Source organism: Calliphora vicina, chromosome 1 (genome assembly GCF_958450345.1).
Source record: "Calliphora vicina chromosome 1, idCalVici1.1, whole genome shotgun sequence".
Lineage (NCBI taxonomy): Eukaryota > Metazoa > Arthropoda > Insecta > Diptera > Calliphoridae > Calliphora > Calliphora vicina.
This window is the reverse complement of record NC_088780.1, coordinates 153,426,113-153,439,735: the sequence shown is the minus strand read 5'-3', so window position 1 is coordinate 153,439,735 and position 13,623 is coordinate 153,426,113. Positions and strand designations below refer to the sequence as shown.

At 29.2% G+C, this 13,623-nt stretch overlaps 1 long non-coding RNA gene across 1 annotated transcript in view; it reads right to left on the bottom strand.

The window, feature by feature from the left end:
• Positions 1-913: 913 nt before the first annotated feature.
• LOC135959189 (uncharacterized) overlaps positions 914-13,623 on the bottom strand; it is a 60,492-nt gene continuing 47,782 nt past the window's right edge. Inside the window, exon 3 of the long non-coding RNA XR_010576511.1 lies at positions 914-1,588. This is a non-coding gene — a long non-coding RNA (uncharacterized LOC135959189). The remainder of the gene's footprint in view (positions 1,589-13,623) is intronic.

Sequence of the window (13,623 nt, the reverse complement as noted above, 5' to 3'; positions counted from 1 at the left end):
TCAATTATGTTTAATGTCCAACATGAGTAAATTGGAAGGATCTCTTAAATTCCAGTATGTAAAAAAAATATCAGGTGAATTTATTGTTTTCTACAAAAGATTTTGTAATATTACCAGGAGATCATGATTTTTAACAGGTCGATATGTAAATAATTTTTATCACAGTTGTTTTGTATGTGTGTATAATTTTTAATATAGGAAGCCCAGAAAAATCAACAAGTTCTTAAGTTTCATCTGGTATTATGTCAGAATTATTTATGTATTGAAAAATAAAATAAAAAAACAAATTCTTAAAAGTCAGCCATCAAATTCGGAATGCATAACTAGGTAGTCATAAATATTAGTAACTAGCTAATTTATAAAATAAAAAACAAACAAATTGTGGTCGATTATTCCAAAATTTTTCGACAATAACCAGGTTATCATAAATTTTAGCAAGCTGATTTTATAAAATAAATTAATAAAAATAACCAACACATATGTATGTATGTATGTACGTTCATAGCAACTACTAGAGTCACATAAAAATAACTGCTAAAATTCATCAGCACCTAGTATTAATTATGTTACAGAGTATAATAAATAAAACCAACAGATGATATTTTTTTACAAGCCGCGTGGTTTTTTTTATTGGTTATTTTTTACAAAATAACTAGATTATCATAAATTTTAGTAAGTTGATTTTATAAAATATAAAACAATTTATACATACTTACGTGAAACCTAATTTGAAAGACATAAATACTTCGAATTTACTAGGAGCACAGCAAAATAGCAAGAGAGTTTTTGTTTTACATTTATTTTTATATAAATAATTTTATACACCCTACTGCATGTAATGTTCTTTCTTAACCAAGTATTTTTATATTTTATTGTATAAACATTATAAATAAGTAAAAAATAATACTTTAAAATAACAGCAGATTATTATTATTATTGAAATTAGAATTTGAACAAGGTATCTTATGTCATATTGTCATAATGTCCTAATGTTTCACAATTATTGTTATTGCTTTGCAAGCAAAAAATTTCCTAAAATAATACTACTCTGTATGCTATGTTTATTGTGTTATCGTAACCAACCAGTAGAGACCTGCGCCGAATGCCTAGACCCCTTTCACACTAGGAAATTTAGTTGCGCAAGTCTCTTGCCCAACAACAAAACAACATGTAAAATTTTCTTCTCCTTAACCCGACATTACCTCTGCCATCTACAAACACAAGAGACTTGCGCAACTAAATTGCATAGTGTGAAAGGGATCCTAGGAGTCGGTTAAGTCGAGCCGCCGAGTCGTGGTATATTAGGACATTATGACAATATGTCTGGTAAGAGACCTTGTGAATTGACCAATTGTTTGGTGGTTATTCGTAAAATTGTTTATTAACTACAAAGAAATTTATTATTATATTACTAGTCGAAAAGAATTTTTAGTAAGATGCAAATTTATAATATGTATAATAAATTAAACTACACCAACAATAAAAAGATTCATTCCTCCTTCCATCCTTCTCATTCTTTCTATGTTCTGTCACAAATATCAATATTTTGTCAAAAATCAGTAAATGAATACCAGGCGCACAAACATTTCTGCAAGAGAAAGAGAATAATTGTAATTAATAAAATGTACATACATACATATCTACATATGTGAGACAAATTTAATAAGCAACAACAAAATGTTCATTAAAAAAATTGTAAAACAAGTAACAAAAATTCCTAACGGAACTTTTGCTTTCGTTAATAATATGCCCTACAATAGGTCAAGTGACATACATAAGTTAACCCAAACATTCATATTTAAATATTTAAACTTTTATTTCAATGACAATGTTATACCAAAACTGTTTTCATAACAACTTTCAGATACAATTGTTCAGTTTTGTTATAATTTTGCCATTGTATTAAAGTTGAAAGTAAGGCTAAGTAAATAAATGTACATATAAAAATATAGAAAATAAAATCTTAACAATTTTTGTTATTTGTTCTAAATTAAATAAATTCAAAATTAAATTAAATTAGAACAAATACAATCCATTATTTATTATAATTAAAATAAAAATTTTCATGTAGGGTTTTGTCAAACATTGTTGCCTACCACTATTTTTTGTTTTCTTTACAAATTTGCATATTTTGTGAGATGCAGGGGGAGAGTAAAATCAGGAGATATTTTCTTTAAGCGTTAATCTCTCTTCCAGCTTGCTCTAATTAATTTGTTAGTGTATTATTTCCAAGCTTCTGTTTTGTTTTTGTTGACATTCCAATCTACACATTTAATAGTTTTTTCTCAATTATGTACCTACTCAGATTTTATTTTTGTTTCTTATATTTTGTTATTATTTTCAATACATTAATGTTTAACATTGTACATTAGGTTGGCATTTAGTTCTCCGTCATATAAAAACCAAATGCTGAAAATTGCTAAATTCAAAATCAGATATTCTAAACGATATGCCATTGCACATTTTATTTGAAACTTTAAAAAAAATTGGCAATATTTAAAAAAATAATAATAAAATTAAAAATAGCTCTTGTATTTCATTTAACACTGGATATAATATACAAATTTTCTGACATCGACAACCTATTATAAATTGATAACAAAAAAATCACAAAATTTCATGCATATCTCAAACCCAAATCTTACATTTTAAAATTTTTTTTTTAAGAAATTTGATAAAATTAAAAAAAAATATTTTGATTCTAATAAGTGCTGAAAATAAGGATTAGAAAGGCAAATATTAACTGTTAAACTCATGGGTTAGTATGGAACCGATTTGAAATTGGCGGATTTCAAGAAAATTTATTTTTTAGACATAAATTTGTTAAAAAGATTATTTCTTAAAAAGACATTTCGTTCAAAATTAAATACTTACAAGGCATCGAAGGCAATGTTCGATAGAATTCCTCTTAGAATAATTTTGTTTACTACAATACATATCATAATTCCAAGGTCACAGGACCAAATTAAACGACTTTCATTATCAATACACTAGTGGCGTTGTCAGTACACTACTGAAAACTTGTGGTTTTAATAACACATATTGATACAAAAGTGAACGAAAAAATATGCGGTGGCCCAATTTTATTTTGTTGGATTCCATAGAGTACGGAAATACTTATAGTTTTTCTCGATCACTTGGCTTTAGTGAAATAACAGTATTCTTAAAGTTACAACTTTTACTTTTAAACAGAAAAAGATTTGTAAAAAACCGGTGGGAAAATGACTGAATTACGGTAGTTCAAAATCAGGTACTCCCTAACTTAAGCAAATTATAGTTAGCTATTGTATGAAAATACTTAAAAATTCCCAAAAAAAAGTTTCTAAACCACTGTGCAGTAGAGTGCTCCAAGATTGTATGGACGAAAAAAAATGTCTAGGTACAGGCCGTCCCCCTTTAGAATGGTTATGATTTTTAAGCAAAAGCTTTTCAGAATATTATATTCCAGGTAATTTGAAATATAGTCTGAAAGTTTTACTAAAATCGGAAAACGTTAACCCTTAAATCGTGAAGGTCAAAGTTAAAATTTTTCAATATTTGGAATTTCTCATGGAAAGATAGCAAAATGTTATACATTTTTGGGCCGATTTACAAAAACAGCAAAAAAATTAACCCTTAATAGCACTTGGGGTTAAATTGACCACAAACTTCTAAAACCATAAACAAAATTGTCAATTTCAATAGTGCTGATCAAAAATTGTTGTTTATAGGAAACAAACTTTAAAATATTGTATTGTGTATTAGAAAATAGTATTACTAAGCCATTTTGAAAAATGTTCACATTTTTGTTCAATTTTGACCAAACATTTTTCAAAGGACAAAATATTTTAATTATACCTGATTTTTGCTTTAATAACGTATTTAATATTTTATTGAGGATTTTTGAATAATAAAATTGATTTTAACCCTTTAGTGTACTTTTGATTTATTAGATTTAAAAAATAACTCGAATGATTCAGTTTATTTAATTCGGAAAAACATTAAAGTTAGCACCATTCACATAGACTGTGTTTTTCGTGATTTTAAAATTTGAGGGTAATTTTAACTCCAAGTGCTATTAAGGGTTAATTTTCATTTGTCTGCTGTTTTTGTAAATACAAGACTATGTGTTATATTTTTCTTAAGTTACATCAAAATCGGCATAAAAATATATAACATTTTGCTATCTTTCCATGAGAAATTCCAAATATTGAAAACTTTGACCTTTGACCTTCCGATTTCAGTAAAACTTTCAGACTATATTTAAAATTACCTGGAATATAATATTCTGAAAATCTTTTTCTTAAAAATCATAACAGTAAAGAAATTCGGCTCATTCGCCAAAATATGGCCAAAATAATTGTTTTTCTCGAAAATCTCAAAATTTAAATCGCGGGTACGGAAAAACTATAGGAGGTATTTTCATAAAAATAAGCTTTTATTTTAATATTTAATATCAAAATAAGTTAATTTTGTTCCTACATTTATGCCCAGTTTTTGACTTGTTATTTAAATACGTATTTAGTTAATTTTAACTTAAAATTAAGTTGTATTTAAATACAGTTTGAGTTTTTCAGTGCCACATAATTTGTCTTATTTAAATAAGATAAAAGTATGGTAGCACTACTAAATATCAAAAATTTATCGATAGTTTTGCTTAAAACAGCTGTTCAACCAAAACAAAAATTGATACATTTTGCCCAATAAGAAATAAAAGTTTATTAAACAATAAAATTATTGGTAGAAAAATGCACAAAAGAAGCTCCAATTGCCCCGCATCGGAATTGTAGTTTTTGCAAGACGCTTTTTTTAGCAAGACGCTGTTGTTTGTTTTTTTTTACTACAATAGAGTGAAAAAAAACCAAACAACAAAAGTCAGCTGTCAAAAACATATGGTAGTTTATGAAACTTAAATAGAATTTAAATGACCAACGTCGGCCATTTAAGTATCATTTAAAAAAGCACTGAGAAACTCATTTTCGCATTTAAATATAACTTAAATATAATTCATATTTAAATACGAAGTCAAAAACTGGCTCTTATTGTTCTAGTGGCCTGAGACACGTGAATGGCCTGGTGATTTTTTAATAACTTTGAAATTTTTTAACCAATTTATGTTTTTTATATCTTATTAGAATGACAATTACGTGTACATTTCGATTCTTTTAAATTAAATTGCAAAAGTAATTATTTAATGCCAACATTTTTACAAAAACTGAAAAAATTGCATTTTTTCCCCTTGTAAATGCATCTCAAAACTTCAGCGTCGTTGCGGCACCAGTTAACGTTACCCTAATATTTTACACAACGTGTTTCTACAATACATGGAACCATTCTAGAGGGGGGGACGGTCAAAATTCGCAATTTTATTTTTTTGGAGCACTCTACTGTGCAGCCTCACGATTAACATAGAGCGATTTTCAAAAATGTTCTTCGGTTGGAAGAGTAAAATATATAGTTGTATGTGTTTTTGAAATAAAGAAAATAATTTTTAAATGAATTTCAATTCAACACACTTATAATTTTTTGGAAGTTTTAACTTTAGGAATATCGCTATTTCACTACATTTGCTAATAAAAAAAAGTACTAAGCGAATTGATAGAGAAAAACTATAAGTATTTTCGAACTCAATAAAACATAATTGTAACAATGTCCTTTTTAACTTAAAAACTGTTTACAAAACAATTGCATTTTTTCTGAGGTCACAATAAATATGAAGTGTTTTATTTATTTTAAAACTCTATGAAACATATTTAAATAAAAATTATTGGATAAACGAATTAAATAGCACTACTTTAAATGAAATATGCATGTATGTAGGTATAAAAAATAAATAAAATTAAGGTCATTACAATAAAACAAATAAAATAAAAATAAATGTACATAACAAACAGAAAAATTACCATAATTTCCTGGCAAAAAAGTATTAAAATTAATACAAGTACATACATACATACATATGTGGTGGTAAAGATATTTTAACATTTAAATAACAGAATGAAAAAATAAACGTAACCTTAAAACAAGTAAATACATAAATGCAATGCAAGCACATACACACGTCCGCCGTAGTACCCCCAACAAACCAAGCGAAGTGCTCTTTATTATTAAAGTTTTTAATTTTGTTGGAGTTTTATGTAGTTGTTGTTGTTGTTTCTTTTATATTTTATTACAATTACGACTACTACTACAACAACAACAATCACAATAACTACTGCTACTTTTGTAATTTAACGGTATATTGTTTTCATTATTTTGGTTTTTAATTTTTATGCTGCTATGCGCCTTAAGTTATGCTATACTGTGTGTGTTTTTAATAAAGCGAACACACAACTACTTGCATATGTATGCACATTAGGGTGGCCCTTAATAAAGAAAAGTTTGATTTTTGAATCGGTTTAGGTATAGGGCGTGAAGCTGAAGTTTTGAGGTGCAATTTTTTTTAGTTTTTGTAAAAATTTTGCCATTTAAAAATTATTTTTGCAATTAAGTTTAAAAGAATAGAAATGTGTACGTAATTGTCGTTCAATATTTGGAATTGCTCATGGAAATATAGCGAAATGTTATACATTTTTGGAACGCTTTTGATGAAACTTAAGAAAAATATAACATGAAGTCTAGTATTTTCTTATAATAACAGCACAAAAATGGAAATTAACTAGTTGGGGCGTCCCAACTAAAATTAAAGTTCAGCTTGTTTGAGGAGACCAATTCTCAAAATGTTTTTCCTGGCGTCAGTATTTGGTGAGCTGGATCAAATAATAAAAATGTCCTTTTTATGATAGAAACGCGTAAAAGGATTCAACTTTCAGAGGCACATCTTTATATTTTTGTTAAAAAACAATCTTGTATTAATATTTTGTTGCTCTACCTTTGATTTTCACAACTTCATTGCATCTGCGGATCATGGAATCAACCAATTTCTATGCAAATGTTCTTGTCAATGTCAAATCACTCTTCCTGAATTTGTTCCCATAATTCGTCCTTATTTTTCGGACTGAAACCCTATAGCTTCCTCTAGAGCACTCCCCAAAGGTGTTCCATTGGGTTAAGGTCCGATGACTGCGAAGCATATTTTGTTCTTATTCCAATATATTGGACCGACACCAGAAGAGGAGAAACACCCCAATACACTGCCATGTTGTCCGGTCTTCTTGGTGTATTTTGGATCATATGCCTTATTGTCAGGGTGCCTAACATAATGTTTCCCATCGGATCCAAACAAATTTATCTTTGTTTCGTATGACCACAGCCCAAGAAGATCGTAAACACTAGGGTATTCAATTAATCGGGTTTCTGGTTTAATCGGTTAATCGAGCAAATAATTATTCGGGGTTTAGATTTAATCGGTTAATAATCGGTTAATTTTAAATTATTCTATTAACCGAATAATTTGTATTTTAATTTTATATTGAAAGGAAAACACGAATTTTGTGTACTTATATAAGCATTTTGTTAATAAAAAGAACAAAAACATAAAAAGCAAACTAAACATAACAATTCAACAAAACAATTAACAAAAAAAAAATTTTCTGAAATAATATTTTAAATAAAGAATATAATTTAAATGATTTCCTTTTATAAGTAAGTCATGATAAAGAATATCCAATTTCATACTTCTCTTTTTAATTTTTTGATAAGCATATAAAATCCTCCATCCATTGGAATCCTTTTTGATTTTTTTATTTTTTGAATACTTTAATAGTTTCGTTAAGTTCTGATAAAAGACTCGTTTCAGTACCCTTTCGACTATTATCATGTCCTCATTAGGACAAACTTCACCATAGAAACATTATAGAAAAAATGTCATTTCCAAATTCCTTAGTTTCAATATTCGTACTATACTTCAAAAAAGTATTGCTAGAAGGAAATGTTCATGATATATTTCTATATAAAGTGCAAAAAAAACGAAATTTCGGTTAATCGGTTAATCGACCCAAATTAATCGGTTTATTTGTTATTTGAAAATCGTCAATTTTAAATTATTCGAACAGTTAACCGACAAAAATTAATCGGTTAACCGATTACGGTTAATCGATTGAATACCCTAGTAAACACCCCTATATCATGATGGCGGTGGATCCATCATGATATCGCTGAAATATGCTAGACATTGTATGGTAATGAAGTGGAATTGCCTAGAACTTAAACAGATGTAATTAATGAATACTTCCTATCCAAATTTGCTATCGAAGTTAAAATAATAGAGATGTTAGTGATTTTTAGTTAAATTTGAAAAAAAAAATTTCATGCTAAATTTGTGGGGTACTTTAAAATAAAATTCTTAATAAATGCGAAATTAACCCTAGGCTATCTTTTGTTACGTCTTATTTCAGGCTTTCTGGTTGAATTTTCGGTTTTGGTGTATTCAGGGACTTATAGCAAAATTTCACGTATAATATTTTTGTGGAACATTTTAACCCCTTAAATCCCTGTTTTAATGGTGTTTTTTGCTGTTTTTTAAAAGAAGGACAAAAAATACCCATGCCTTGAGGATTTAGAGGGTTAATATATTCTACAAAAATGTTCTCCGTAATATTTTACATAAATTTGCTGAACACATTTTATACGTAAAATGTAAGGATCACATGGTTTCTTATGTCGATTAACAATAAGAATGTGCCAGAGTTGGGAAACTTTAACCTCCCTCAAATGAAATTCAGATGTAAACTTTCAAAACGAAGATACACATGTCTTTTTTTTGGTCTCCTCTATCAAAATTTATTGGTCGGACCTTGTAATTTTTTGTTTGTGTGGTACACTGTATGTTATTTATTCGAATAATATTTTTTACTCGTTATTCGTTCGATAAATCAGGTCCTTAAACAAGGACCTATTAATCCTTTGATCCAACTCACCAAATACTGAATCCAGAACAAACAACTTTGAGAAACAATATCATAGAATGAATTTCACTTTTATTTTAGTTGGGAACATCCAGAACGCTTTTTTTAGGGTCACCTTTATGTAGAACGCAAGATCCTTGTTAACGCACATACATACGTGTGTATGTGCGTGTGTGAATGTGGGTGAGCAAGGAGAGAAAATATTAAATGGTAAAAATACAAAGTAAATCCTTTGTTAAGTGCCCCAACAAGCGGCGATTATTTTTTTTAATTTTACAAAATATATAAATCACATCTGAAATGACCTCATAAAAGTTTTTTCTTAATAATGAGCAGCAAAAATAACAATAATAAACCCAACTCACTCACGCCCCGCCCCCCAACTAAGCCAAACCATTTTACAAACATCCATGCCATTCTTAAACATTTATACGACGACGTGAATAAACTTTAAAGGCAACAAATGGCTTTATGAATGCAACAAACAGAAACAGACTGACACGCAGGATATTCGGGCAGATGTTGCATGTAGTATTTAATTATGAGCGAAAAAGCAGTTACTTCTACCACACCACACAACAGTAATAATAATAATAACAATAATAATACAGATAATGATGTTGCTGACGATGACGTCGGCGATAACGATGTTAATATCATCTTCCGTAGTTGTAAACTTTGACTTTACACACACACACATGCATACTACCTACGCCTTTGCAACATTCAATAATTGTAAGAGTTTGTGTTTGTGTTCATTAAAGGAAGCGTGGCTGTTATGGACATACGTATGCGTTTAAACACTTTAATATTCAATTTAGTTTGTTTTTAATAATTTTTAAAGAAATATTGAAATAATGACAGTTAAAGTGTGAAATCAACAGTTCAGCATATACATAATTACAGTGGGTAACAAAATAAGTTTGTAGAATTTTGTAAAAGGTGAAAGTTCAGAGAAAATGGGGAGACACAGTTTAATACAATTGAATGAAATTCTGGCAATAACTAGCAGTGTTAGAGGGTAAAATAGATGTAGTTTTAAGACCTGATTATAATCTTTAATTATTTTAACCTTCATTAAAAAATAAGTGTCGATAACTGTTTCACATACATATAGAAAGGAAACAAACATTTTCGACAAGACATATGACCTTTCCAAATTTGTGTACCAAGTCACAGGTTGTTTATGGTCATACACAATTTTAGGTTGCTTAAAAATTTTAAATTCACTTTAGTTTGTCTTTTATCGAGGTTCAAAATAAGACCAAGAATTGGAGGCATTACTCCATGAATATCGTTGTCAAACTCAACAAGAGCTTGCAAAATCATTGGGAGCTACTCAAGCAGCAATTAAAAAACATTTGCCAACAGCAGGATTCAGCAGCAGATTCCAAAAGCAGGGAAATTTGAAAGGAGATTGTGCATGTCCGAAATGATGCTTGAACGCTATAAAATAAAATCTTTTTTGCACCGAATCATTACTTGCTATTAAAAATAGATCCATTACAATAACCCGAGGAGTAAGAGATCGTATGTGAAGCCGCATCGACAACAAAGTCAAATATCCATGGCGCTAAGGCAATGCTCTGTATTTGGTGGGACCAAAAGGATCTTATCTATTATGAGCTGCTGAAATCTGACAAGACCATCACAGGGAATCTGCAACTGATTCGGCAAGACATGAAACCGTAATATTCTATCATGACAACACTTGGCCACATGTCGCAATACCTGTTAAAAAGTATTTATGAATGAACTGATTGGAAACTTTTTTTTTTATTAATTTTTCTTAACACTCACTGTATGTGTTCAGTAATGCATAATATGCCAGTTAATTTGTATTTCATTTCAAAATTAGCTGCAAGACCAGAAAACTTATAGGCACATAAAAATTAAACAATAACAGCAGTTGTAATCCACAGATATTTTTTTAAATTACAAAAAGTATTAACAACTAAAATATTATTATCTTTTTAAGTCAAAAGCCATACAAGTGTTATTCTTTTGTATTGTTGAAATAAATTAAATTCAATTAAAACTCAACATAAAGCAAAAGTCCTTTACACTCGTTCTCAGAATGAAAAAAAAGTGGAAAAATTCTTTAATTTTTAATTATAAAATTTCATTACATGCTCGAAATTGAAAAGCATGAATTGAATTTCTGTGAAACTCCTTCTGCATGTCGGTCTGTTCCGTCCGTCCCATCATTATTCTGGCTTTCGGTGACCTTTTGATACGTTTAACAATGCCATGTCTGAACGTACAATAAAAATGTTTCCACATGTCTGAGTTCAAGAGAGTTGACATTAAATTGACTATATTGGAAAATAATGAACGGAAAGAAAATATCAAACACACACCAACAACAATAGTTGTGTGAGCATGATGTATATGTAGGAGAAAAATGAGGGGACACTGAGTTTTATTTTGTTTACTGTTATTTTGACACATGTATGACAAAAGTCATTAAATTGTAAAGTGTAAGTTTAGAATTCGTGTTTTGTTTAATATGTATTGATTTTATAGCTCAAATAAAAATAATTCCACTTTTTTTTTGCAGATACACAATAAAAAAAACATTAAATCATTAAATAAATCAGTTGCAATTTAAGTTTAAAATCTTGTTGAGACATGGTCAATTGTATTTAATTTTATTGACGAATATGTCTGTATGATTTTATTGCTAATATTAAATTCAAAGAAACTAAACAATTTAAAAAATACAATTGTAGAATACTTAAAATTATTAAGAATTTTAAGCAAAATTCATTAATGTTTCAAATGAGATAGTGGTATTTAGTTGATTTTTCTCACATTTTGCACTACGATATGCCGATTTTGTAAAAAGATCGTCAAACTATATACAAGAAATTTCGAAGCACGTACAGAAATACCTGAATTATTAAAATGCTTCGCATTAATTTCCGAATTTTGAAATTTGTAAATTATTTTCCTCAGAATTTTTCGATATCATTACAGTGAGGCCTCGATTATCCGTGATTCGATTAACCGGCAACATCAATTAACCGGGAAAGAAATTTTAAATATATTTGGATCGATTTAATTTTTTTGCATCGATTAACCGTAATTACCTCTATTATCCAGGATTATAAGCATAATTTTTTTCGATTATCTTTGAACAATGTGAATAAAACGAAAAAGGGGAATTCCCTCTATTGCATACCCTCTATTCCCTCTATTTTGCTGTTTATGAATGGTTCCGGAAGGAAAGATTTAAAGGAACTCCAATTTCTGGATTAACAGCGAAGAAAAGGCTAAAATATTTCACTCAAAATTAAATAAAAAGCGACATTGTATTCACAAACTTAATGCAGCAGGAGAAAAATATGCAGCTGATTATATAGCTGCTACAATTTTCGTGGAACATTTTTTGAAATTGTTTACCTGAGAGCAGTTTGCCTTAATGCTGAAAACGTTATTGTGAAATTGTGCCCACCATATTGGACGATATTGATCCAACTGATGCATCAGGGTGCAATATAGAGCCGTAAATGTCATTATATGTATTAAAAAAATACTTAAATTTGGACTCAATTAACCGGGAAAATTGATTATCCAGAATGCTATCGGTCTCGACCATTTCGGATAATCGAGGTCTCACTGTATTAACAATTCGCATCAAATTCGAATTAAACATATTGTCTTTTCTTTTGACACTGGAAAATATTGTGGACTGAGAAAAACTATTAATCCAAATCACTTTGTATCCCGCATAACCCCTACTTTTACTTCAATTGTGAAAATCGTGAGATGATAAGTGTCTCAAGTAACCCTAGCATTATCAGGATGGGATCAAGTATGAATACCGTCATCCTGAAAGACGTTAAACCCTTCCTAAATTTTAACAAGTAAGAGTGTTAAATTCGATTGTGCCGAATCGTGACAGTAAAATATGTTTCCGATGTAGGAGTTATATGAGGGGTAAGGTTAATTATGGAATGATCCTCTCAAAAGTTTTTAGACAGATTTAGGTTCATATTAAACTTGCTTATGTCGAATTTCATCACGATATTATTATTATTATAAAAAAATTATGAATGTTCAAGTCATTTCCTGAGGTGGACATTATATTGGAAATAGGGACAAATGTTGCCCGATTATAGCCATACTTTACATTTTAAAAGTACTTAGAACTAATTTGTGTAAAATTTCATCAGGATTGCCGCATAATCAACATATAATTCGAAGGGGCCATTTTTATGGGGGCTAGGTGAAATCATGAACCGATTTTGGCCATTTTTAATACCAATAAAGAGTACTTGTGGATATCATATAGCTAGATCATTTAATTTGTTTGTTTTCAACAAACAGACAGATGGACAGAAAAACGGACATAGCTATATCGTCATAAAATCTTATGAATATATTATATTTCTAGGTTCTACGACCAATACTTCGATATGTTACAAGAAATTAAGCCCGCTTCTCTTTTCATGGTAGGAATAAAAATTAACTAAAAGAATGGCAAATACTTATATCAAGTTGTCAGAAATCCTATAGGGAAACTCAAACCTAAAGATAACAAAGGAGATGTTGAACCTGTAAAGGGCAAAACTCTTTGAATTTACAGAGTTGATAGTTCATCTAAAAATACGATCTGTAGAGCGTGGAAAACTAACTATGCCAATATCGTGGATTTAATTGAATTAGAAACGAAAAAGTTTACATGGACACATCATCAAATTTGGATTGTCTTAGGGATTCAGATTGTGAAGACTATGACTTAATCTTTGTGACGAAACATTTTATATGGAAACTATTCCAAACTTTTATTAAA